Genomic DNA, 22,348 nt, shown 5'->3' with positions numbered 1-22,348 from the left:
TTCTTAAGGCCTTTTGTATCTTCCCGTTTTTTCATCAGACTATTTTACATTTTTTCCAGGCTACGGGCACTTTTTATATCCTTAAGCTTTGCGAAAATAGTGAAAGATGGTTTCCACAGCAGTATCGTCTCCGAAAGACGAAAAATATGCTTTCGCCAGCTGCTACGTTTCCTGCGCTCTCGAATATTACTTAACACTTCGTTAGTCAATAGTGGGGCTCCGCAAGTTAGGCTTGTAACCTGCGTTTCCACTGGTCTAACGGCGATGGTATACAGCAAGTTGTGAAATCGTTCTTCAACGGTTATTATATCGTTAATTTTTGGCGTAACATTACACTGCTTCCATTTTACTGTTTATTCTGTTTTTGCATAGGCTAGCGTCCTCTGAGTTGATTTTAAGCTGCCTCCTAGTTGCAGCGTGTCCTTGAAGCTGGCCATGTTTTATGAACAAGTTTTTTTTTACGTTTTTTTTTCTATTGAAAAGCTCTGCTAAATAATCTAGATACACTGTACTACACGCTTTCATGTTCTTACTCTCCGCAAATTGAATCTTATTTTCTTCATTAGATTTTACGTTCTTCCTACTTGCTGCTTCTTCCAAAGCTTCTGCAGATTGAGTGATTGTCATTGTTAGGTTAGACTATCCTCCTTCTCTGGTACAAGGCAAAATTTTGATTTCAACAGTTTATTTAAAATCCCCGTCCAGGCTCTGATGCACTTCATGCTGCATTTCTAACTTCTAACAGGTTTACTTATATTTCTTTTGATACTCAGCCTTTCTTTCAACTACCCATCATATGATCGCTGCTCAGAGTCTTACTTAGAACCTTCACAAACTCACGATTCTTGGGCTGTCACTAATAATTAAGAAAATTCTGCTTTTGATTGCATCTGGACATTGCAAAGTGCATTTCCTATCGCTCTGTTCATAGAGGGTTTATGTTGATCACAACGGCTGCTACTCTTTTGGTACTGCTGGATAATTCTTTTACCTAACCTGCTTTTGCCTATGCATTAGGAATCATTCATCATGTTTTTTTCTTTTCTCGGAACCATCAGTACCACCAATTATTCCCGGTAGGCAGCTTCATGTAGCCCTTTCCTGTACATCATACTTCGCTTAACTATTTGATATACCAGTAATCACCGAGAACTCTTCTAGTAGTGCAGCAGAGGTTTCTTTGGTAGAGATGGTTCATGCGTTCATCATTCACTGGTCACCAGTTCCAAAGTAGGCTGGTCTAGACATCAGCTGCTGGAGACTGAGGGCAGAAACGTGGTTTGGCCAGGTATAGAAGGTGTTGGCCAAGTACTACACCTGGGAGGCCAGAACCTTTTGTGGTGAGGCAGTGCTGTTTTTGTAACAATGAGCCTTGTCCGCATGATTGAACCTATTTCAGTCTCAAAGGTTTCAGAGAGTTTTACTTCTGAAACAGGCATCACTCTATACCTGCGTAGGTTGCACTCGTAGATCAGAAAAAAGAAGAAAATGAAGTGAGAGAATTAGGGTGACAATAAAATAGAGAGAGAAGCGTCTCCCATATGATGATGCGCGATGCACTGCAGTAAGCGCGTGCCAGCGTTCGTTAGTTATTCTAATTACATGCGCAGTTTCCAAGAATAAGCGGAGACACTAGTGTACATACAGAGATGCGATGACCCCTCTGGGTTGGGTAACTGAGGCGTTCTTTTCCAAATGAAATACTAAGCAAACGATTCAGAGCCATACCAAGTACACTGTTTCCTTGCCAGTGATTCCGTTGCTAGGCCTCAAAAATCCGCCATAAAGCAAAGCGAAATCCACCAGATTTGTATAGAACGTAAAAAAATATAAGCAAAGGCCTATTTTATCTTAAACGCAGAAAAATTCCATAGAATAACACCCTTATTCGTAAAAGCTCTGCAAAACTTAGTCTTTCAAAGAATAACTATAATACTAAAATTTCCTGTGCTGCTGTTCTCGTCATTTTTCAGCCTTTCACAGATATATATATTATTGTAAATATTACCTATTTTCACACTGGTGAAAAAAAAGAGGTCACAGGGCACCGAAAATGCCATTCGCAACCGGTGCCGTCTTCTGGTGCCACCTCCTCAAAACCACTAGAAGGTGGTGAAGGACGAGAATGGTTACTTGATTGCACATACACTGCGCATGTCCAGATTGCACTAACAACCGCCAAAATAATTTTTTATGAAAACACGTCTTTTTTGTCGCTTGAGCACACGCTAACGACGATGATGCAGTTTATTTCTTCAGGCTTCGCCTTGTTTCTAAGATTGCATTTTACCAGGTTAAGCTTAATAAACGTCTCATCTTTGGCATTTGAGTACGGCAGCACCATCATCGACAAGGCAAATTGGGCAAACGTGGTGAACGGTGCTTCGCCCCAGTTGTCCTTATTGAATTGAACTTGACACCAGAACGACTGCGTGGAGGACGTTTGTTCCCAGTCAAGGTAGGTGGCTTTGCTCCACTTGCTTTGAATTTTTCGATTGTTTCAGCGGGCACAGTCATTGCTTTCAGCAGAGCAATCAATGGCTTCTTTTGTACGAAGAAATTGTTTTGGACCGATAAAATGAAGTCTTCTAGAGAACTTTGATATCATCGGGTGGTCGCTGTCTCATTTGATCTACAAGCGTTGTAGTAAAACTTATGCAGCTTTCTTGCAACACAGCTTCATCTGCGGCAGAGAACCCGTCTGTCTCCGCAGCATTGATGTTGTGAACGTATATCTCAAACAGGTATCCAAGATATGGCTTGCGGTTCAAATGGTCATCACGTCTGGACGTCAGAACGCCCATCTGCTTTGCTGAATTAAACTTTTTGAACGAAGCTCAATAACAAAGGCAACAGGTTTTCCAGCAGTTTTGTTTGATCCATATCTTTTCCCTCAAATGCCTTGTTAACCCTCGCAACAACAGTTTCGGAATCGGTCTCAAAAAAGCAAGTACCCCAGATTGACAGGGTTTTTGAACGTACCATTAAGTACCTCTGCCGCATATCGCTTTGTATGCGCCTCTGATTCTCGGAGTGCATCTTCAACTGTTTCTACTGGTCTACAGTCCTGGATACGTCTGCTTCGAGGGATATAAACCGCGTCCTGCAGGATTGCACGATCTCCAGTGATTCATCGCCGTAATTCGCTAGATCACAGAGCTTTTTATACGTAAATTCACAAGCAGGGGATTTCGGGAACCAGTTGTACGTTTCGATAACTAGTTATGGAAAGTTTCCCGGTAATGCTTCCACAAGCAGCCGACGTGGGCAGCTATAAAGTGGGAGACGCAGCGGATCAGTACAAGGTTGTGAGCCTAAGCCTACAACTTCTGATGAGCGCCATTATTATTTGGTCATTATTCGTCGTAATTCGTCAATATTATTCTCCCGCCGCCTGTTTTAAAAGTCAACTCAAAAGGTGGAAAGCCATTCGCGCTCGCCGGGATCCCAGGACCGCACCCAGTCTCCACCGCTGGGAGGAAATAATCCACGTGTACACAGAAAAATGCTGCGGTATGTACGTCGGGCCTGTTTTCATTTTCCTTTTCCGTAGCAAGATAAATGACCTCGCCGCGTAGAAATGCTAACTTCGAAGCATCCAGAGCAGCGCTAATCCCCTGCAGTTTATTTACGCCACCGTGAAGTTACGCGTATACACGACCGCGGCAGCACCGTGTGGTGCAGCGGTGGCGAAGCGAAAGAGCATCCCGACAAGTCTCACCGCATAAAAAAAAACCGTGCAATCATGCAATTGCAAATTGGGGTTTTGCGTGTGGCCTCACCCCGGCGACCATTGCCAGTAACGCGCTCCCTGACAAGAGCAGGATTGGCCACCCTGGTGTAGTAACGGCCACAACCTGCCATGGACACGCCATTAACCCACGGCCCCCAGTCTCCAGTGGCTGCGAAGCAACTGAACACGGTGGAGGTCAGACCTGTGACGCAGCAGAGGGTGCTTAGAATACTTTGACCCAGACAGGCCGTCATTGGAATCTGAACCTGGCAACGTTTAACACGAGAACCTTATTTAGTGAACCGATTCCAGTCGTGTTGTTCGAGAAATAAAAGGGCATTAAATGGAATATCATAGGGATTAGTGAGGCTAGGAGGACAGGCGAAGCCTTTACGGTGTTGAAAAATGGACACGTCCTGTTTTATCGTGGTCTTGTGGACAGAATAGAACTGGAAGTGGGATTTCTAGTCAATAAAAGCTGAGCTTGGAGCAGAGACGTTATAGCATTATAACTATAGCATTAACGAAAGGGCAGCAGGTCTGGTAATAAAGCTTCATAAGAGGTACCAGCTCAAGTTGGTATAGGACTATGCCTCCACCTCTAGCAACGACGACCAGGTAGTCAAACGCTTCTATGTAGATGTAGAATCTGCAATGGATAAAGTAAAAGTACAGTATACCGAAGTTCTGGGTGACTTCAATACTAACGTAGGCGGGAATCAGGCTGAAGACAAGGTAGTTGGGAACTATGGTCTGGGCAGTAAAAATAGCAGGGGGGAACTACTAGATGAGTTTTCAAAACGGAATAACATACGCATAATGAATAACTTTTGTAAACGGGAGAGCAGGAAGTGGACGTGGAGTAGCCCGAATGGGGACCATAAAAATTAAATACACTTCATATTATGCGATAACCCTGGCGTCGTGAAGGATATCGAAGGGCTCGGAAGGGTAAGGTGTAGTGACCATCGTAAGGTAAGATCTCGAATTAAGCTACATTTTAGGAGGGACCGTAGCAAGCTAGTAATAAAGAAGCCGAATAATGAGCGAACAGTAACGCGTCAAGTAAAAGAATTCAGGATCACACTGCAGAACCGATATTCAGCTCTTACCGAAAAAGCCGAGCTTATGAGACAGGAAGCCAGCGACAACCTTACACGGATTATCACGGAGTTTACAGTAGAAATAGGGGGTAGAATGGCTAGACAGGATACTGGTAAACTTTCCCAGGCTACGAAAGATCTAATTTGAAACGGCAACCCATGACAACCTCCACTCCAGCTGACAGAATACAACCAGTGGGGCTTTCGAAGTTACTCAATGAGCGTATGGCAGCTGACATAAAGAAGTATAATATGGAGAGAATCGAATAGGCTGCAAAAGAACGGATGTAGCCTGAAAGCAGTGAAGAGACGTCTTGGCGTGGGGAAACATCAGACGTATGCTCCTAAAGATAAGCAACGCAATGTCATCACAAAAAGGGATAAAATAGTCACAGTGACCGAGGAGTTTTATAGGTATCTTTACCGTAGCCGGGACATCCAGGATAATGTCGAACGAGAAAGTAGTTCAGAGCAGATAGACATCCCACCGGTAACGACCGAAGATGTAAGGAGGGCTTTGAGAGAAATGAAATGCGGCAAAGCACCTGGCGCGGATCACATCACAGCAGACCTCTTGAAGGATGGCGGAGAAATTGTACTTGATAAACTGGCTATCCTATATACGCAAGGCCTAATGACCGCAAGTGTACCGGAACGCTGGAATAACGCGAACATTATCCTATTCTATAAGAAAGGGAACATGAGGCACTTGAAAAATTACAGGCCGATCAGCTTACTTTCAGTCGTCATCAAGGTACTTACCAAGGTAATCACTAACACAATTTCTGTAGCCTTAAATTTCAGTCAACCTAAAGAACAAGCAGGGTTCCGTAAAGGGTATTCAATAATGGACATTATTCACACGCTCAATCAGGTGGTAGAAAAGTGTGCTGAGTATACTGAACCCCTATATATATCCTTCATAGATTATGAGAAAGCATGTGACTCGGACGAAACCTTAGCAGTCATTCAGGCACTATGGAACCAGGGAGTCTGGGGGCAATATGTAAAAATACTAGAGTATATCTACAATGAGTCCACAGTTGACATCATCCTTCATAAGGACAGCAGTAATACCTATAAGGAAGGGAGTCAGACACGAAGACACAATCTCTCCAATGTTATTCACAGCGTGTTTACAAGATGAATGTAGAACGTTGGATTGGGAACAGATGGGAGTAAGAGTAATGAAGAAATGACAATACCTCAGTAACCTCAGATTTGCTGATGACGTTAATGGAGAAATAGGGAATACCTCAGTAACCTCAGATTTGCTGATGAGGTTGCCTTGTTAAGTAACTCGCGGGTCGAATTGCCAAGCATGCTTTACGCACTGGACGAACAAAGTAGAACCGTAGGCCCGAAAATTAATATGCAGAAAACTAAAGTAAGGATCAACAAACTCGGGACAGGGCAGCAGTTTGGGATAGGGGCGAGCTGGTGGAAGTGGTATAAGAATATATCTATTTAGGTAAAGTAGTGACCCCGGATCATAATCATCAGGTAGAGATAACTAGAAGGATCCAAATGGGTTGGAGTGCATACGGCGGACATTCTGAGATAATGAGTAGCAGCCTGCCATTGTCCCTGAAGAAGAAAGTGTATGACAGCTACATCTTACCGGTACTCACCTACGGGGCGGAAACTTGGAGACTCACAAAAAGGGTTCCACTTAAATTGAGAACGACTCAGCGGGCGATGCAGCGGAATCTGATTGGTGTAACATAGAGGGACAAGAAGAGGGCGGAGTGGGTCAGGGAATAAACGCGTGTTAAGGACATACTACTAGAAATAAACAAGAAATTTAATTGGGCCGGGCATGTAATGCGAAGGCAAGATAACCGTATGTCATTAGGTGTAACAGAGTATATTCCTAGAGAAGGGAAGCGTTGCAGGGGGCGCAGAAAGCTAGAGGGGCAGATGAGATCAAGAAGTTTGCATGGATAAATTGGTCACAGTTGGCACAGGACCGGGGTAACTGGAGAACAATCGGAGAGGCCTTTGCTCTGCAGTGGGCGTAGATAGGCCGGTGAATGATTATGATGACTATTATTCCCCATCATAACGCTCGCATTATGTATCCATAAGCTTCTCATCAATTCCAGATTAAGACACTACCCTATAAGTGAATTTCAGAGCCTCAACAATTTCAAGTGCAGTGCACACTTCCAAGCGGTAGCGGTTCAGGTATGGAGTTGCAATCGTCGACTTGGTGACACTGATACATAGTAGAAACGCACGTAATTTCGTCACACGGACATTGGTGGACTTATCGATGATCAAGCTGCAATAGCGATGCCCATTGTCGTGTGCCAGATCCGCGTTGAAGTGTGTGGTAAGAACGTTCTTAATCACTGTATCTTGCCTTGAGCGGCCCGGTTGGATACACTCTTGCAAAATTTGCTGTCAGGAAATGACTACTTATATAGTTGGCAAAAGTAATCACTGATCAACTTTTCGAAGATACAAAGAGCCGTCCTGCTCTCACCGGAAATCTCTGCTTGGACTTGCCTTTTGTAGTTAGGCCCAGTTGTTTGTGGGTAGAAGAACTGCGACCAAATTCCCTACGGTTCTTGCTGTTTGCAACCGCATTGAATTTCGAATATCTGCTGCCAAATCACAGCCGCACTCCTTGAACGCCGCAACCCCTTTTCTTTTACCAGATGCTTTGCATTGCTACCACTTACTGAGCTAAGGATCCTACAACGACTCTGTTATAACCTTCCTCGCATATACTGATTTCGGCATCCCTCAAGTTGAAGTAGAGTCAGATTACCCAGAGAAAAAACATCACCGTTTTTTGACACAAAGCTGTCGGACGTAGTTCCCTTTTTCACTGAAACTTCGAACGCAAAATACAAAATCAAAAAGGTGTGGCCGCATCGCGAATCGCCTCGTTTCCCACCGCAACTTCAGGTGACCCCTGCCGAGTCGACCGCTTGAGTGCATCGCAGCTTGTCCGCTTTGTCTTGCCTAAAAAGAGAGCACCACTTTCAGGCCTCACCGACTTCCTCGGCTGACACGGGCATAGAAAGTGACCAGTAGCTCTCCTACTGTGCTGAAGTTAAGCAATACAGGATACAGAAAGTGTTCTTGCAGGAGTTTTTTTTGTGCACTGCGTGAAACAATCCTCGAAACTTCGTCATGCATGAAAAAGGCCAGTCAAAATCGCGTAGCCTCTAAAATAATTTTTTCGTGTCATAAGAAAATAATGACCTTCATGTTTCTTCGAAAATCTACAATATTGTCCTTACTGCTCTCCGTAGACAAACAATTGACAAAAAGATTTAGAAATGCAGGGAAACTCTCCCAACTGAAGTAATGTCAGGCCTCAAGACAGCATCAACGCGTCGAGACGTTTCAGCGCTCGTTTCACTGTTGGAGACTCATCATTCGCGGTTGCGTTAAAGGTCAAATCTGTATGCTTCCGCATATTTAAATTCAATTCTGCGGTGGCTCTGGTAGAAAACAAAGTTGCACAATCCTGCGGATGACCGACAAATAAGTTCCACTACTGACTCTAATGACCTGCAAAGCTATACGATCGGCCAGCCACAAGCAAATGCAACGCGCCACACACCCGAGTGCAGTCCAGCACGGTATCTAGCCAGGCGGATACAAAATAGGTAGGCTAAGCGTCCAACATTAGCCATAGCCTAGGTTCTCTGCAGTAAAACATGGCTCGCGCAACTTGGAACACATGCTGTCGTAGAAGACAACCGCTTATATTATTTTCTCGCAGAGGTTTCTTTATGCAGACACATTTTCCACAATCACTTCAGCCATAGATGTGGCCTCAATCCTCCATTTCGATATCGCTGACTACGTTGCTTCTGAAAAGAGCCCACCACGATTTCCTGATGTAAGAATCAGGAATCAGAAATACGCGCAGAAAAAAATGACTATAACTTCCTTCTTCAAGCCGTAGAGTACAATCGCAACACAAAACGTATACATCGCATATGTTCTCAGTAAGCTGGTTGTCGCTGGACGACGCGACGGTGATTCGGAAGCGAGCCTCGCCATATCTGAAGTACTTCACTCTTCAAATATACCCCACTAACGCCACATAAATGGTACGATGCTAGTAGTCGTGGATAAACACAATTTTTTTAACAATGCTGTTCGCAGGCGACACCGCGCATGGCTTCTTACAGCGAGGTATACCACAGAACCCGCAGAATGGTACACGGACGCCGCGAGCTACCGCATCCGACATGCACATGCGGCTGTGGTAGTGAGGGCAACAGCAACATTTCATACCGTCTCTAAAAGTACAGCTGAAGGAGCAGCAATCGCATTAGCGGTGGTGCACGCCCCGACGTCCAACATGACACTGCTCACAGACTCACAAACAGCCTGCCGGTGGTTTTCAATGGGGAACATCACCGGCCTTGCCGCTTCCATCCCACAACAACGACGAGAACTGCCAGAAACCCGCATGTACCCGCATTGAATGAATTCCAGCGCTTACTTCATGAACTGGGAATGAGGTGGCGCATGCCACTGCCCGCGACCTTACCCACCGGGCATTCCCAGAAGGGGAAGAAGACGACCCACTTAGCAGCCCTCCCGTCCTGCGCTAACTCTCACAGAACTTCTTTGACATCCTTAATCACTACAGAGCTTACCGCAGGGCTCAAAAGCCCCCACATCCATCCCTAGGTGTGGCCGACGCACTCATTTGGCGACGACTCCTGACTGAGATTTACCACTACCACACTTCTCTCCATTGAATTTCCCCAACCGCATACCCCCGACAGCGCATACGGCCCCGGCACCCCAAATACAACCGCTCATTTGTTTTGAATGTGCCCAGCCAACCCCCACCCCCGCTACCACACAACCTTGAGCAGTAATCGAGGTTGCAGTATAGTGACCCGCTCGCGGATAAGGAGTTTTTTGTCACACGTGGACTGGATGCCGCAGCACAGCGGGGACTACCGGGCTAGGATGTCCACCCACCGCCTATGGTAGCACTAAATGCGATAATAAAAAAACGTTTTCCACTGCACTCCCCATGAGCTGGAGTTATAAGATGTCGCCGGGTACAGTGTTGTCATTTGATCAGCTACTTACGTTTGGCAGACTATCTTCACTTGCAGTTTTGACTGGTTCTCGTTTTCCAAAAAAACAGTGGATTCTTTTTGGCAGGTTTTTTTGATAATTTGTGCCTTTGCAAGATCTACATTGAATGCAATGTGCGCCAAAATTTGAATTGGTTATTGTTTTTTGTATAGGTTTGAGTTTTGTTCTTTTCTACGGGTTTTTTGATAAGTAGAAACGTTCTATGGCTGTGATATTCACTTTTTGTCAAAAAAATTTTAAGAGGTCCTGTCGGCCCTTTCCAGCGTAAAGTACTCTTTCTGCAGGGCTGCTATGGAACCTCGGAGCTTGGCGAACGAGACAGAGATGCGCACCCAACCAATTGCAACAAAAACATTCGCAGGAAACAGTTGCGAAGTTTTTCTTTTGACAATTTTCCAATTTTCCCATTGCACATTTTGAAGACTTACTGGTCGAAAAACATAACCTTGTTTTACCGCTGTCGAATGGTAACGGGATAAATTCTCTTGCGGAGTATTTCAATTTCAGACAGTAAATTTTAACAGAAATTTTATTTTTTCTTATTGCAGTGCAAGGTATGGGCATGTGTCAATTGTGTAGATGCCAATGCGACCTACGACCGCTTCGTCGTGCCTTTAGGGTGTTTCTTTAGGTATACTTTCTTATTTTTTGTTTCGACGTGTTTGTATTTTGGGGCTTTCTCACGTAAAAATGTATTTGTAGCAACTGCCCGCTAAGTAGGGCATTAAACAACAAATATACCTTCTGTTTGATGGTAACGACAAGCATTACTTACACATGTTTTGTGTTCTGGAATGCGTATAATCTGCAATACAAAAGCCCAAGAAATATTGAGATAATATGTATTTATTTATTTATTGATTGATGAATATTGCACTCACTATTAGGGATTTTCGCAGAGTGGGCACATGAATTACAAGATTGCTGTTATGCAAACTAACAATTTTTCAAAGCAGGAAGATAAAAAGGCACAGAAACAAAAGTATGCAGAAACCAACTCAAAATATACAAAAATTTTTAACGTTTGGGGGGACGGAGCCTAATTGGCATGTTAGTTGAAACACTGTTGTTGAGGCTAGAATAAAACCATGCTAAGGATGGCTGTAAAACTTCGGTGTTGGTCTGTTTATTCCACACGTTTATATTTCTTGGAAAGAGTGAATATTTAAAGCAGTTTTTACGGGTAGCAAAGGGTGTCGTTGTGCGCTCATGCTTTTGTCAAATTGCATACCTGGACGAAAACGAAAGAAATTCCGCAGTGTTTGCCTTGTAATATCTCTTTACCAGTTTATATAGACATTTTAGTCTAAATAATCCGTTTATTTCTGTAATGTTGGTAGATAAGCTCGAGTTCAAAGTTTGGTAATTTAATTGCGTCGTAAGCTGTTGTAAATAAAACGAATAGCGTTTTTATTGCACTCTGTAAGGTCCACTTATGTGATTAGCGGCCGGGCGCCCGGGCTGCGCGTGGGAACCCGCCGCTCTGTCTAGTGACGTAGCACTGCCAACACTGCGCGGCAACCGCTGCCAATTCATCACGGCGTGCACGGGAGACGGATTGTCTGGCCCACCGCATTCCACAAGGATAATCCCCCATTGAGAAATCAGACAGCGCCGCCGGATGCCGAGAACGTCTGCTAGACGAGCGGAGGTGGAGGGATTACCGCCGTCGGGACGGGCGTGCGCCGTGCATGAAACTATTGGTAAAGTGCACTGCGCCAGCGTCTATCGCGCTCATCCCTTGGGGTCGCACGAACCTGCTCGTCTGCGGGCGTGCCGTTGACCCGAAGGTGGCGGCGACCCATTGAATATTTCGTGGTGTGCTGAGTGAGAGCCGTCTACGAGAATTTGGGCACTCCCATACGCATGTACGAACGCCACAGGGGCGTTCCCGAGAGAGTGTGATCTCGAGGTTTTATATGGCCGAACTTGGCCGTTGGAAATTGTTCTCGTCTGAGTGCCGAGCTGGGAAGTTCCCAGCGGGAAAAGCAGTCTCGACCGTTAAAGCTAGGTTGGGATTTGCGAGCCCCCTAGTCGAGGTTAAGGTCACGTCGGAGCTTAAGGGTACAGCGCCGTACCGGGCAACTAGACGGATCTTGCTTTTGCACCGGACACTGCACTAATAAATGCGGAACTTGCTGACACGGGCAATACCCAAATTCTAATCGGTGGGCCGGAGAAGACTGGAGTCCCGCAGAAAGGTCTTGGGGCCCGCCACGCTCCCAATTGCGCTCGAAAGTAGCACGACAAGGCGAGCTTCGTGTCGGGCGCTCAGGAGCTCGCCCAGAAGAGAAAGGAGATAGAAGACGAGAAAGCATGTGACGAGACGGAGCGAAAAAGAGACGTAGTTGATGATCAGACTGAGGAAAAGCAGTAGTTAAAGGCGGATAAGGAAGCTGAGAAGGTAGATTGAGTTGAACATGTAGAAAATGGAAGAGGAAGTGAGAGAGACTGCGAGAAGACGGATGATGAGGAGCGAGAACGTTCGAAGAGGGTAGGAACGATACGGAGATGTCGCGTGGGTTTGGTGGTCTCCATGGTGAGAGTGTAACCGAGGAGTCCGATGGAGAACACAAAAACGCACGCGCGGACACTGCGAAACCAAGAATGAGAGCTCCCGAGGAGGTTGTGAAGGAGAGAGAAAAACCATGTGAGGAGGCAGCTACTGTTGAAACAGAGGAACGAGACGCAATTGGCGATCTCGCGAAACCGGTGTCTGAGATAGACCTTCGAACTTTAGTGTTGGTTGCGGACATTACCGAGATTTAGTCGGGAGCCGTGCTGGATGGGTTGACGCACTAAGTTCTGCGACCTGGAAGTGTGTCACAGGCCCTAGTTCTGAGTTTTGCTAGGAAGAGTGTTTAAGTTGTCTCGTTCGTGGCATTTATGCGCCCCGGAGACATGACCCAATTTCCTTTTACTCCCACTTAGTGCTGTTGGCAGTTTTTGTGGTGTTTCCGGTTTGCTGGTTTATTCCATCCCTGTTGACGGCTAGTGAATAGGTTGTGTTTTGTAGTTTAGGCGAGAGAGAGTTCGTATCAGCTGCACAAATAGAAGGGGGCTCATGGTTGGTTATACCTAGCTCCTTCCACGTGTTTTTTTGTTTGTTTGTTCAGCTGTTATTGCTGAAGGAGAGATGAAACGAGTGGCCCTTTTAAATTCTTTTCGGATTAATTGAACCAATAGGTGCACTAACCTTCTTAAAGCGGGGAGTTGTAAGGTCCACTTATGAGATTAGCGTCCGGGCGCCCGGGCTGCGCGTGGGAGCCAGCTGCTCTGTCTAGCGACGTAGCACTGCCAACACTGCGCGGCAACCACCGCCAATTCGTCACGGCGCGCATGGGAGACGGATTGTCTGGCCCACCGCATGCCAAAATTATAATCTCCCATTGAGAAAGCAGACAGCGCTGCCGGATTCCGGGAACGTCTGCTAGACGAGCGGAGGTGGAGGGTTTACCGGCGTCGGGACGAGCGCGCGCCTTGCAAGAAACTATTGTTAAAGTGCACTGCGCCAGCGTCTTTCGCGCTCATTCCTCGGGGTCGCACGAACCTGCTCGTCTGCGGGCATGCCATTGACCCGAAGTTGGCGGCGACCCATTGAAAATTCCGTGGCGTGCTGAGTGACAGCTGTCTGAGCGAATTTGGGCACTCCCATACGAGTGTACGAACGCTACAGGGGCGTTCCCGAGAGAGTGTGATCTCGAGGTTTTATAAGGCCGATCTTGGCCGTTGGAAATCGTTCTCGTCTGAGCGCCGAGCTGGGCAGTTCCCGGCGGGACAAGGAGTCTCGACCGGTAAAGCTAGGTTGGGATTTGCGAGCACCCTAGTCGAGGTTAAGATCGCATCGGAGGTTAAGGGTACAGTGCCGTACCGGGCAACAAGACGGATCTTGCAGCGAGACAGGGTCTCGGCCGTTGTTTCTCGAGCGGTTTGTGTACGCTCTGAGATTCTGCGCGTTTAGACGGCCGTACCTTGAGCTGTACAGTGAATGCATTTGGGTTGAGGTGAAAGTGAAAGGTACAAAAATCGTTCTCCTTGGCGTGTACTATTTACAACCGGCTCGAGAAAATTCTTTGTTCGCATCAGCTCTACAGCGTTTATGTGAAAAGCTAGAACCAGAAAAATATAATATTCTTCTCTTTGGCGACTTCAATGCCCCCGATTCTTGTTGGGACCCTGCACAAAATGTCGGAGGGAATTCGAAATCAGTCCATTTGTTTAATTTCTTTTCTTTCAATGACATCCAGCCAGCTTTTTTGCATCAAAACCCTGCTGAAATGTTCTAGACACTATTTACGAACTTCACCTCAGCCGTTGTTGAAAATCTCCCCGATCCTGTTTTGGCCGTTGATGCGTGGCCCCCTTCTTTTGCAGTTACAGCTCACGTATACGTGGCACGCGACAGGAGTGGGACCATTCCAAGGCACGACTTTGCTCGAGGCGATTACACGTCTCTTTACCAATCTCTTGACAATGCTGATTGGTCCTCTATGTACAACGCCCCCTGTGTTGATGCAGCCGTCCGTGAGCTAACCAAAATTGTGCGAAACGCTATGGACCAACATATCCCAAAGCAGCGAAATCGTTCCAGTAAGTTTCCCTTCTGGTTCAGTCACGAGCTGCGTGACGCGCTTCGAAAAAAAAATGTCATTTCTACCGCTTGTCTAAGGCTGACAATGACCTGTCTTCTCTGGCATACTTCAAGGAATGGCGGTCCTTAGCGAGGAAGTTACTTGCCCAGGACAAAAAGAACTTTAGTGACTACACCGAAACTTCTTTCCCCACTACAATCGCGAGCTCTGGCGGAATATTAAGTTCCGTACACGTCATGCACGCGATACCATAACCATTGAGGATGGCGACAAGTTTGTGTCTGACCCGGAAGGCCTATGCGAACTCCTTGCACGCCATTTTTCTTCTACCTACTGCACGTCGTCTGACAGCGGCAACGAACTGTGACTCCAGTTTCATAGGCCACTATTGCAAATCCCGAACATTACTGAGAGTTAGGTCGTGTGCGCTATCCGCAAACTCCCCTCTAAAAGTCGGCGGGCTGCGACAGCATTCCATGCTTCATTGTGAAAGGCTGTTGCGTCGTCTTTGCACCTCTGCTCTGCCACATCATACGCATGTCACTTCTAGAGCAACATTTTCCATCAGACTGGAAATTAGGCGCTATTTTTCCTTTGCACAATTCTGCAGAGCCATTGTCCCCGGAAACTACAAGCCTATCTCTCTATTGCCTTCCTTTTTTAAAGTTTTCTTAAAAGTCATGCATGGTTACCCTTCTAGCAGCAATGCGTTCATTAATTCATCCCAACCAACACGGTATTTTACACGATAGGTCAGTAGAATCAAATCTCGCACGTTTCCTAAACGACATGGGCCACCCAGTGCGCTCTCCTCAACAGATAGATACCGTAAATTTCGACTGGAGCAAGGCCTTCGATGCTGTTAATCACGAGCTACTGTTCCGCAAATTGTCCGCATACGGCTTATCCAGTGAGTTTTGTCAGTGGTTCGGCAGTTACTTAAAAGGCAGGTTTAATTGCGTCTGTTATAAAGGTATCACCTCCCGGCCTTTCGCCATGATATCAGGGGTACCTCAAGGGTCTCCACTGGGCCCTCTCCTCTTCAACATTTTTGTTAATGAAATCCACTCTGTCATTAGACACCGTTCGCTGTCACAGTATGCCGATGATATGCAGCTGTACAGCGCGGTTTCCTCACCGGATGATCTCGTCCTGCTGCAACATGACATCAATGCAGTTTCGGCATGGTGCGACAACAGCTACCTAAAGCGTAATCTCTCCAAAACAATTGTGATACCTTACACTCGTAAAACTGCCCCGCTCACTTTGCCGTACTCTTCGCTCGGTTTTGCCATAAAACGCGCCACTGTAGCGTGCAATTTGGGTGTATTGATGGACAGAAAAGTGCTCTTCAACTCGCACGTGTACCATCTGACGAACTCCTGTCTCCGAACACTTGGCATAATTTCCCGAGCCACCAGTGAATTCACGAACCCATCATGCTTCGCCTCTCTTTACCACGCCCTAATTTTGCCTAAGCTAGACTTTGCAAGCGCAATCTGGAATTGTTTAAGTTCTTCGTCGTCTCTTCGACTAGAAAGGATTCAGAAGCCCTTCACCAGAACCGTATTTTATCGATACTCGCCAGCGAGCAATTACCTGCACGTTGAGTTTCTCAAGCTCCTGAACCTTGATGAGCTATGTATCAGGCGTTCCAGCCGTGACCTGATTTTTTTTTCAAGTGCATTCATTTTAAGTTTGACTGCCCTTGCCTTCTTTGCTCTCTTCTCCTGCGAGTGCCAAGCAGGCCACTGCCGCCGCATGGCTGCTTTCATGTTGATAAATTCTGAGCTTGGTACCAGCAAACCGATGCCAACATGCCTTTAACTGTCTTTTTTTATGTTCCATTGACATTTTTTGCAACGACATGGTTCTCTTTAAACGCTCTTTGAAAAATTTTCCATCTTGAATGTACATGTTCTATAGCGCGGTCGCACATGCACTTCTCCCTCTGTTCTTGTGTGTCGGAGCGAAGGGAATCATCAGGATTGTGCTTGTATTTGTCGTTTAGTGGACACACAATCTCCCTGCTCTTGTTGCTCAGAAACTGTCTCTGTCTCTTCAATAACTCTCCTTCCTTATGTATACATACCCATATAATTGTACTCTTACTTCCCTTTAAATATTCTGTCTTTTGCATGCCTTATATGTCTGTATTCTATGCATCACACGAGAAGGCCATTGCGCTGTTGGTGAGCATTTCAAATAAATAGGAGAGTCAGACGAAGTTCAGGAGCTCGAGTGATTTGTGCGCACTCGGAGCTAGGGTCTAGCGGAAGTTCGAAATTTTTCTTTTCATTACTCATGTACCCAGTTTTCCTACTGTAAATAGCTGTATATAAACTTCGGTTTCATTTATTCAACCCCAAAGCCTCAAGTTCGTCAATTCCACCGCCGTCTCCAAGAACTTCAACACCATCGCCCTGCCAGCCTCCTGCCAAATCAACCAGAGCCCGGGCGATTGGGTTCCTGATTAACACCGGACTTTACTCATCGGACTTTACACCGGATCTTTACTCACTCTTTCTTGCTTGTTATTATTAGTTTTGGGGAAAGGGTGTCATAGAATGGAAGCATAACCCAAAGTCGGTATAACTATTGTTTTATAAGCAAAAAGGTAGACGGAGGGGGTTGAAAGTTTCAATGCTCTTCTGAGGAAGAACAGTTTACACAATGCAGTGTTAGTTACCGTAGTAAAGTGTTTAGTCATATTCAGTTCATTTGTGATCCTTAACCCAAGATACTTGTAATATCGGACTTCGGAAAGTTCACTATGGGTAGTAGAGTACTCGTACTTTAATACATTGTTTATTATTATTTGCATGAACACTATTTTTCGAAGTTAAAAGCCATTTGCCATCCATCATATCTCAGAATGTCGGCCGTATGCACTCCACCCCATTCTGATCCTTCTAATTTCATCTGCTTCATGGTTGGGATCCGGGATCACAACTAAAGAACAATAAGGGTTCCGTAAAGGTAATTCAAAAATGGACCATATTCACGCGATCGGTCAGGTGATAGAGAAGTGGGCTAAGTACACTGAACACTTATATATACCATTCATAGATTATGAGAAAGAATTTGACTCGGTCGAAACCCTACCAGTCATTCAGGCATTACGGACCAGGGGGTAGATGGGATTATGTAAGTATACTAGAGGATATCTACAGTTGGTCTAAAGCTACCATCACCCTTCATAAGGAGAACAGTAACATACCTTTAAGGAAGGGCGTCAGACAAGGAGACACAATCTCTGTAATGTTATTTACAGCACGTTCACAGGAAGTATTCCGCACGTTGGATTGGGAACAGGTGGGAGTAAGGGTTAATGGAGAATACCTCAGCAACCTCAGATTTGCTGATGACATTGCCTTGCTAAGTAACCCGGGGGACGAATTGCAAAGCATGCTTTCCGCACTGGACAAACAGAGCAGAACAATGGGCAAGAAAATAATATGCACTAAACTAAAGAAATGATAAATAACCTCGGGACAGCACGGCGAGTTGAGCTAGGTGGCGAGGCAGTGGAAGTGGTACGCGAATATATCTACTTAGGGCAAGTTGTGACCCCGGATCTAAACCATGAGGCAGAGATAATTAGAAGGATCACAATGGGGTGTAGTGCATACGGCAGACATTCTCAGAAAATGAATAGCAGCCTACCATTTTTCCTGGAGAAAGAAGTGTATGACAGTTGAATCTTAGCGGTACTCACGTACGGAAAGAAACTTGGAGGCTCAGTAAGAGGGTTCAACTTAAACTGAGAACGACTCAGCGGGCAATGAGCCGGACCATTATAGATGTAACATTCAGGGACAAGATGAGAGTGGAGTGGGTCAAGGAACAAACTCGTGTTAAGGACATATTAGTAGAAATTAGGAAAGAAGAAATGGACGTGGGGAGGGCATATAATGCAAAGGCAAGGTAACCTTTGTTCATTAAGGGTAACAGAGTAGATCTCTAGAGAAGAAAAGCGTTGCCGGGGGCGGCAGAAAATTAGATGGGCAGATGAGACAAAGAAGTTTGCGGGGATAAATTGGTCACGTTAGCACAGGACCGGGGTAATAGGAGAATAATGGGAGAGGCATTTGGCCTGCAGTGGGCGTAGATATGCTGGTGGTGGTGGTGATGATGATGATAATGGTGATGATGAGTAAGGCAGTTATGAACTTCAAATGTATATCATTCGGTGGAGGACGGAAAAATTGAACGAAAAAATTTCTCGGGAGCCGTGCGGATTTTACGGTGTATAGGTCGTGATTTGTTCTGAAATTTTCGTTGGTGACTGTAGAGGTCACCACCCTTCAGCTATTTAGTTAGGCTGCCACGAGCGTGTGGCGCCCCTTGGTTTGTATATTATCTGCACCAAAGAAAGTGGGGGACTTCTTTTGTCAGCTGAGCAGCTGTCGTGCGCATCGGCTCTTACTGCGGTCCGGAGCCGCTCGTGCTCCCGCACGCTCGCGCGGCACCAACCCACGCGACATGGTGTCAGAAGTGGCCGCGTAACGCCCCCTGACCCCGCACTCTCCCCGACCGCACGGCAAGGCCCTCAAGGACGGAGCGCCGCCGACAATATTCAGCCTCAACCTCCAGCCGCCTGCACCGTTCGACTTCACGAACCCCGGAACCTGGCCAGCAAGTCTCAGCTGCTACGAGGACTACGCCATTGTTTCGGGACTGACTCAAGCGTCCGGCTTGAGTCAGTCCCGAAGGTACATGCAGGTACGCTCGTTGTTGTACTGCATGGGGCCGGAGACCCACCCACTGCTCGAGACGTTCTCGCTCAACGCCGCATCACTCGCCTCACTTCAAGCGGTTGCCGCTCTCTTCACCGACCAGTTTGTGCACCCGGCGAACGAACTCTACGAGTCGTCGCGTTTTCACCGACGTGTTCAGTTGCCCGACGAAAGCATCGACGCCTACTACGCCGAACTGTGTAGAATGGTGAAGCAGTGCAACTATCCGTCAGCTGATGTGGAGCAAAGGCTGGTGCGCGAGAGATTCGTAGTCCGCCTCCTCGACTGGCGCCTTTCGGACTAGCTTTGCCGGAACGCGACGTTGACTCTCAAAGAAGCAAGGATGCAGGACCGTCAATCAGAAGACGCCGACAAATGAAAAATGTTGCCCCAAAACCGTGCAGAGCACTCCCGCGAGCTACCCCTCGACGCCGTACGCGATAACAAGTTCGCCTCTCGCCGCCGCAACTACGATAAGCCGCCTTCGGCCCCGCGGAAAGCAGAGCGCTCCCGCCAGCCGTCAACATGTGAAATCTGCGGCCGCGCGCCACATCTACGTTCGAACCGCCCTGCACAAAATTCCGCCTGCAACTTCTGCAAAAAAAAGGGCATTGTGCTGAAGTGTGCCTCGCCAGGAAGGCAAAACACAAGCTCGGTTCTATTCACATACACGCTGTCGGGACGCCCGCTGTGGCAAAGTTCGTCGACGTCACCATTGAAAACTACACAGCGCAGTTCAAGGTCGATTTCGGAGCCGATGTGTCTGCCGTTCCGAACGACTTCCCCGCGTTGCCAGCCAAGCTCGACCAAGTCAACACCCGTCTTACCAGACCCGGCCGTCAGCCGCTGCGTGTGGTAGGTTCGTACATGGCAAGACTTCGGTGGCACGGCAAAATGAGCTCTCAGCGCTTGTACGTGATTCAGTCTCTCACTGTACCTCTTCTCGGACTGCCGGCGCTTTAAGCCATTGAAGTGTTAAAGTTTCGCGAGGAACTCCAGACTCCAAAAGCAACATTGCGCGCGGAGATCTTCCAAGGATTGGGCACCCTCAAGGACGAGTACACTATGTTACTTATGCCTGAAGCCGTACCCTTCTCCCTAAGCGCGCCTAGCAGGATTCCCATCCCGCTGCTCGAGGTCGTCCGCCACGAGCTTGACAAACTGGACGAAGGAGGCGTGATTCGCAGGGTCGACAATCCAACGCCGTGGTGCTCTGGTCTCGTTGCAGTCCGGAAAGCCGATGGTTCCTACCGGTTGTGCGTTGACTCAGCTGAACAAGGTTGTCCTTCGTGAACGCCACATTCTACCAACTGTAGAGCAAGTCCTTGGCCTCCTTGGCGACGCAAACGTTTTCTCAAAGCTGGATGCAACAGCCAGCTTCCACCAGGTTAAACTCTCTGTAGACTCCCAAGAGCTCACAACCTCCATCACCCCATTTGGCCGATACTGCTTCTGCCGGCTTCCCTTTGGCATCACCTCCGCGCCGGAGTACTTCCAAAAGCAAATGGCCACGATCCTGGAGGGCCAGGAAGGATTCGTCAATATGACAGACGACATTCTGGTCTTTGGGCGCACCCGCGAGGAGCACGATGCCAGACTGAGCCAGGTGCTGTCTCGCCTTGCAAAAGCAGGCATCACATGGAACCAAGACAACTGTCATTTCGGTGTCTCCGAGGTCTCTTTCCTAGGAGTAACCATTTCAACACAAGGCATCAGGCGAAGTCCTTACAAGGTCGAAGCAGTCAAAGCTATGGAGGCTCCAACCGACATCGCAGGTGTCCGACGACTGCTCGGAATGGTCAACCATCTTGCCCGGTTTTTGCCTTGCATCTCGGAGGTCACAGCTCCCATCACAGCACTTCTAAGCACGTGTGTAAGTTGGGTGTGGCAGCATGAAAAAATGCTGCATTCGAGAAAATCAAGACCGTTGCATGACCAAGTACAATCCGTCATACGCCACCAAAGTTTCGGCTGACGCAAGCTCATTTGGACTCGGCTAGGTCTTGCGGCAGACCCAGCCCTCTGAAGAGCGCCGCCCAGTTGCGTTTGCTTCGAGGTCAATGACAGAGACTGAGCAGCGCTACAGCCAGACAGAAAAAGAAGTGTTCTCAACGACATGGGCTATCCAACGGCTTGACGAATTCGTCCACGGTATCACCTTTGATGTCGATACAGATCACCTACCACTCGTTTCACTCTTCGGCAAGATGGAGCTGGACATGCTGCCGCCTCGCATACAGAGGCTCCGGTTAAAGACCATGCGATACCAGTTCCGGATGCTGCACGTGCCAGGAAAGCTGCTAGCTACGGCAGATACATTGTCACTCATCACCCAAAACGCGTCCCTCCCCCTTGACACCGTGGAATTGTTTGCAGCTGAAGTGGTCAGGGGCATGTCAGAAGCCTTGCCACTAAGACCACAGGACGTGCGACAGGCACAACGGTCAGATGGCGAGTGCACAGCCCTCACCTCCTTCTGCCAGAATGGTTGGCCACAGAAGTTCAAGCTGCCACTGCACCTCTCCCAGTATGCCTCAGCAGCAGATGAGCTCTGTGTCTGTGACGGTGTTCTACTGAAAGGCGCCAGGATAGTCATCCCATATTCCCTTCGGCCGCCTGTCTTGACGCTGTTACACCAAGGACACCAAGGCATTAATAGGACGAAAGCTCTTGCTCGAGAGTCCATTTGCTGGCCTGGCATTTCGGAAGACATTACTTCTCTGTTTACCAACTGCGAGCAGTGTGCTTCCACTCGGGTGAACTTTGCAGAACCCGTGATCTCCACGGTTCTACCTGGACGACCCTGGGAACTTGTCGGCATATACCTGTTCCACCTCCGCAGCCAGACATTCATCTTGGTGATAGACTACCCCTCCAGGCCCCCTGAAGTCGTAACCTTGAGGAGCACAACGGCTCAGGCAGTCATTGACGTCCTCAAAAGCATCTTTGCCCGCCCTGGGATTCCGCGAGAGGTCAGATCGGACAACGGTCCACCGTTCTCTTCGCACGCGTTTGCAGCGTTTGCGGCATCTTACGGCTTTGACCACGTCAATAGCAGCCCGCACTATGCACAATCGAACGGAGAGGCGGAGA

General features: G+C 47.4%; 1 pseudogene; it reads left to right on the top strand.

The window, feature by feature from the left end:
* Positions 1-3,862: 3,862 nt before the first annotated feature.
* LOC144160672 (uncharacterized) lies at positions 3,863-19,699 on the top strand (annotated as a pseudogene).
* Positions 19,700-22,348: the final 2,649 nt, after the last annotated feature.

The sequence above is a fragment of the Haemaphysalis longicornis genome, unplaced genomic scaffold (assembly GCF_048455015.1).
Source record: "Haemaphysalis longicornis isolate Haplotype H1 unplaced genomic scaffold, Haemaphysalis longicornis Haplotype H1 scaffold_11, whole genome shotgun sequence".
Classification (NCBI taxonomy): domain Eukaryota; kingdom Metazoa; phylum Arthropoda; class Arachnida; order Ixodida; family Ixodidae; genus Haemaphysalis; species Haemaphysalis longicornis.
This window is presented reverse-complemented; position numbering and strand designations above follow the sequence as displayed.